Genomic DNA, 6,083 nt, shown 5'->3' with positions numbered 1-6,083 from the left:
TTTATAAATCATATTTTATGATTAGAGCAAAATTATCTTGATAACATCAGCAAGTATTCAAGACAATGACCTTTTAAATATGGAGGAAGTAAAGGAGGCTCAATGGAAATACAATTTTCACACTTCAAAGTGCTAAAATGTTGAAACCAGTGGATTATAAGTCACATATGCATATTGCATTACCCAGAGCAACCTCTATGAAAACTATACAAAGTTATACACTCAGAAACACTATAAATAATTTAAGATAGAATCATTATGGAAAAAACTACCACAATATTATAAAGTAATTAGCCTCCAATTAAAATAATTTTTTAAATGTTTGAGTAATAAACAAGGGAAGAAAAAAGAAACAGGAATGACAGTGTTGGGCTGCACTCCACAGGTCTACAAGGCCTGTACTTGGCCAGCTTCAAAACCAAAGAAAGAGTCAGCAACAGAGACATCAATAGTTTAATGGATAGGGGGATCTTACATGTCTGAAGGAAGGTCTTGGAGTAACACCTCACCATGTGTGGAGACAGCAGGCAGGTCATGGTGGAATTCTTTATTCCCAGGGCCAGGAGGAAGTTACCAGTTATAGGAAGAATTGATGTCTTATCAGTTACTGGGGAAACCAGCAGAGTAGCATGTTTCTCACTGCACCTTTGGTAAAATTATCACTAGCTGGGGCCTGGAGCATATTTATAGGGAGTCCAGTCATGTGGGTAGGGTGTGGATGAAGCAAGCACTGGTTGAGCAGGGAATTACAGACAACAAGAGAACATCTTGAGTGGCCTGACCATACACAGATAGCCAGAGGTAACAAACAGAAAACAAATAATAAAATAGCAGACTTAAGCTCTAACATATCCATGATAACAGAAAATGTGAATGATCTGAATAAAAGACAGAGATTGGCAGAATCGGTTTTTAAAATGACCCAACTATATGCTGTTAATACGAGACTCACTTCAAATTCAATGACATGAGTTGATAGAAATTAAAAATGTAGGAAAAGATATACCATGCAAAGATTATTTTTAAAAAGCTGGAGTTGGTCATTAACTTCCAATAAAGTAGACCTCATAATAAAAAATTACAGAGACAGGAGACACTAGATAGTGACAAAAGGATAAATCCACCAGGAAGACATAATCTTAAATGTCTATCCATCAAACAATAGAACCTCAAAATAAATACATGAAGCAAAAACTGAGAGTTGGGGGGAGGAGAGACCAACCTACAGGTATAGTTGGGGATTCCAACCTGTCCCTCTTAGCACCTGATAGAACTGCTAGAGAAAAGAATCATCAAGGATATAGATCTAAACAGTACAATCCATTAACAGGATCTAATTGGTATATACTGAGCACTCCACCCAACAACATTAGATAAAACATTCTTCCAAGCCTCTACTGAACAATCAGTAATACAGACTGTATCCAGGGCCATAAAACAAACCTTAACAAATGTAAAAGAGTTGAAATTATACATTTATGTTCTTTGACCATGATGAAATTAAATTAGAAGTCAATAACAGAAAGGCAACATGAACATTTCCAAATACTTGAAAATTAAATACATTACCACATAATCCATTAATAAAAGAGAAACTCTGTTGTTTAGGCACTAAGTTGTGTCTGACTCTGCAATTCCATGGAATGCAGCACACCAGGTTTCCCTGTCCTTCACTATCTTCTGGAGTTTGCTCAAGCTCATATCTATTGAGTCAATGATGCCATTCGACCATCTCATCCTCTGTTTCCCCTTTCTCCTCCTGCCCTCAATCTTTCCCAGTATCAGGGTCTTTTCCAGTGAGTCAGCTCTTCGCATCAGATGGCCAAAGTATTGGAGATTCAGCTTCAGCATCAATTCTTCCAATGAATATTCAGAGTTGATTTCCTCTAGGATCGACTGGTTTGATCTCCTTGCTGTCCAAGGACTCTCAAGAGTCTTCTCTAGCACTACAGATCAAAAGCATCCATTCTTTCTAGGGAAATTAAAAAAAGAAATACTTAGAACTAGGTGAAAATAAAAAATAAACACAAGAAAACATAGAGAATGCAATTAAGTAATACTGAGAGAAATGCATAGTACTAAATGTTTGTAATAAACAAGAAGAGAGGTCTCAAATCAATAATCTAGGTTCTTTAAGAAACTAGAAAAAGAAGAACAAAAAAACTAAACCATACAGAAAGAATGAAATAATAAAGATAAAAGTAAAATTAAAAATAGGAAAGCATTAAAGAAAAATCAATGAAATAAAAACTGATTTCCTAAAATATCAATAAAATTGATAAACCTCTGTCAAAAGTGTTAAATAATAGAAAAGACACAAATAACCAATATTAGGAATAAAGCAAGAGACATCACTACAGATTCTTTAACTGTTAAAAGGGTTGTAGGGAAGACTGAACAACTTTACATTCGTAAATTGCACAACTTAGAAGAAGTAGAACGGTTTCTTGAGAACCACAAAATAAAAAAAACCTCAACCAAGCTGAAATAGTTCTTTCTACAAAATATTTAAAGGATGATTAATATCAATTCTACACATTTTCCCCCCAAATTCAAAGAAGAATGAACAGTTCCCAACTAAAATATGAGGCCAGTATCCTGTTGCTACCCAGACAAAGACAGAGTAACATTAAAAAGAATGACAGATAAATATATCTCATGAACTTAGATGTAAAAATCCCCAATAAAATATTAGCAAACTGAATTCAACAAGGTATAAAAGAATTATGCACCATGACCAAGTGTGCTTTATTCCAGATGTGCAAGACTGCTTCAACATTTGGAAATCAATTAAAGTGATCCATCATAGTAACAGACTAAAGAAGAAATATCATTTGATCATATCAGTGTATCCAGAAGATACGTTTGGCAAAATTCACCACTTAATGATGATAAAAACTGTCAACAGTTAGCAATAGAGGGGAAATTGCCTCAACTTGAAAAAGATCACCTACAAAAGTTCTTGAGCTAATATTGTACTTAATGGTGAAAAACTGAATGCTTCACCCCTAAGAATGGGAAGGGTATCTGATCTTATCACTCTTGATATTTTACAGGAAGTTTTGTCCAGTACAATGAGGCTAAGAAAAGGGATTAAAGGTACACAAATTGTAAAGAAAATAATAAAACCACCTCTATGTGTAGATGACATAAATTATTACACAGAAATTCCACTGCACTCTACAAAACAAAAAAACAAAAGTACAAAAACCTCAGAAGCTAATGAGTTAAGCAAGGATCAATTTTAATTCTATATCCTAATAATGAACAGGTGGAAACCAAAATTAAAAGCACAATACTATTTATAATTGTTGCAAAATAAATGAAATATTTAGGTATATACTCAGTATGTACAGGTTCTCTATGCTTAAAACAACAAAATGATGATGAAAGAAATCAAAGGAGGCCTAAATAAAAGACATAACATGCCCATGGAATGGAAAACTCAATATAGCAAAGCTATCAATTCTCCCCAAATTGAATTTAATGTAATTTCTATTAAACTTCCAAGTTTTTTGAAGACATAGACAACTTATTTTAGAATTAATATGGAAACGCACAAGTCTATAATAGCTAAAACAATTTTTAAAAAGAAGAATCATTCTTCTGATTTTAAGGTTTAATATATAGCCACTAAATGCTTCCTACTTCTTTTTTTTAATTTTTAATTTTCTCATTTATTTTTATTAGTTGGATGCTAATTACTTTACAATATTGTAGTGGTTTTTGCCATACATGGACATGAATCATCCATGGATTTATATGTGTACCCCATCCTGATACCCCCCCCACTTCCCTCCCCATCCCATCCCCCTGGATCTTCCCAGTGCACCAGCCCTGAGCACTTCTCTCATGCATCCAACCTGGGCTGGCGATCTGTTTCACACTTGATAATATACATGTTCTAACGCTATTCTCTCAGATCATCCGACCCTCGCCTTCTCCCACAGAGTCCAAAAGTCTGATCTATACATCTGTGTCTCTTTTTCTGTCCTGCATATAGGGTTATCATTACCATCATTCTAAATTCCATATATATGTGTTAGTATACTGTATTGGTCTTTATCTTTCTGGCTTACTTCACTCTGTATAATGGGCTCCAGTTTCATCCATCTCATTAGAACTGATTCAAATGAATTCTTTTTAATGGCTGAGTAATATTCCATGGTGTATATGTACCACAGCTTCCTTATCCATTCGTCTGCTGATGGGCATCTAGGTTGCTTCCATATCCTGGCTATTATAAACAGTGCTGCAATGAACATTGGGGTGCATGTGTCTCTTTCAGATCTGGTTTCCTCAGTGTGTATGCCCAGCAGTGGGATTGCTGGGTCATATGGCAGTTCTATTTCCAGTTTTTTTTTAAGGAATCTCCACACTGTTCTCCATAGTGGTTGTACTAGTTTGCATTCCCACCAACAGTGTAAGAGGGTTCCCTTTTCTCCACACCCTCTCCAGCATTTATTGCTTGTAGACTTTTGGATAGCAGCCATCCTGACTGGCGTGTAATGGTACCTCATTGTGGTTTTGATTTGCATTTCTCTAATAATGAGTGATGTTGAGCATCTTTTCATATGTTTGTTAGCCATCTGTATGTCTTCTTTGGAGAAATGTCTGTTTAGTTCTTTGGCCCATTTTTTGATTGGGTCATTTATTTTTCTGGAATTGAGCTTCAGGAGTTCCTTGTATATTTTTGAGATTAATCCTTTGTCTGTTTCTTCATTTGCTATTATTTTCTCCCAATCTGAGGGCTGTCTTTTCACCTTACTTATAGTTTCCTTTGTAGAGCAAAAGCTTTTAAGTTTCATTAGGTCCCATTTGTTTAGTTTTGCTTTTATTTCCAATATTCTGGGAGGTGGGTCATAGAGGATCTTGCTGTGATTTATGTCGGAGAGGGTTTTGCCTATGTTCTCCTCTAGGAGTTTTATAGTTTCTGGTCTTACATTTAGATCTTTAATCCATTTTGAGTTTATTTTTGTGTATGGTGTTAGAAAGTGTTCTAGTTTCATTCTTTTACAAGTGGTTGACCAGTTTTCCCAGCACCACTTGTTAAAGAGGTTGTCTTTTTTCCATTGTATATCCTTGCCTCCTTTGTCGAAGATAAGGTGTCCATAGCTTCGTGGATTTATCTCTGGGCTTTCTATTCTGTTCCATTGATCTATATTTCTGTCTTTGTGCCAGTACCATACTGTCTTGATGACTGTGGCTTTGTAGTAGAGTCTGAAGTCAGGCAGGTTGATTCCTCCAGTTCCATTCTTCTTTCTCAAGATTACTTTGGCTATTCGAGGTTTTTTGTATTTCCATACAAATTGTGAAATTCTTTGTCTAGTTCTGTGAAAAATACCGTTGGTAGCTTGATAGGGATTGCATTGAATCTATAGATTGCTTTGGGTAGAGTAGCCATTTTGACAATATTGATTCTTCCAATCCATGAACACGGTATGTTTCTCCATCTGTTTGTGTCCTCTTTGATTTCTTTCATCAGTGTTTTATAGTTTTCTATGTATAGGTCTTTTGTTTCTTTAGGTAGATATACTCCTAAGTATTTTATTCTTTTTGTTGCAGTGGTGAATGGTATTGTTTCCTTAATTTCTCTTTCTGTTTTTTCATTGTTAGTATATAGGAATGCAAGGGATTTTTGTGTGTTAATTTTATATCCTGCAACTTTACTATATTCATTGATTAGCTCTAGTAATTTTCTGGTAGAGTCTTTAGGGTTTTCTATGTAGAGGATCATGTCATCTGCAAACAGTGAGAGTTTCACTTCTTCTTTTCCTATGTGGATTCCTTTTACTTCTTTTTCTGCTCTGATTGCTGTGGCCAGCACTTCCAACACTATGTTGAATAGTAGTGGTGAGAGTGGGCACCCTTGTCTTGTTCCTGATTTCAGGGGAAATGCTTTCAATTTTTCACCATTGAGGGTGATGCTTGCTGTGGGTTTGTCATATATAGCTTTTATTATGTTGAGTTATGTTCCTTCTATTCCTGCTTTTTGGAGAGTTTTATTTTTTTTATTTTTTTAAAGATTTAATTGTTTGTTTATTTCCATTTCCATTTTAACATTTTCTTTACCTTTATGTTTG

The sequence above is a fragment of the Dama dama genome, chromosome X (assembly GCF_033118175.1).
Source record: "Dama dama isolate Ldn47 chromosome X, ASM3311817v1, whole genome shotgun sequence".
Lineage (NCBI taxonomy): Eukaryota > Metazoa > Chordata > Mammalia > Artiodactyla > Cervidae > Dama > Dama dama.
This window is presented reverse-complemented; position numbering follows the sequence as displayed.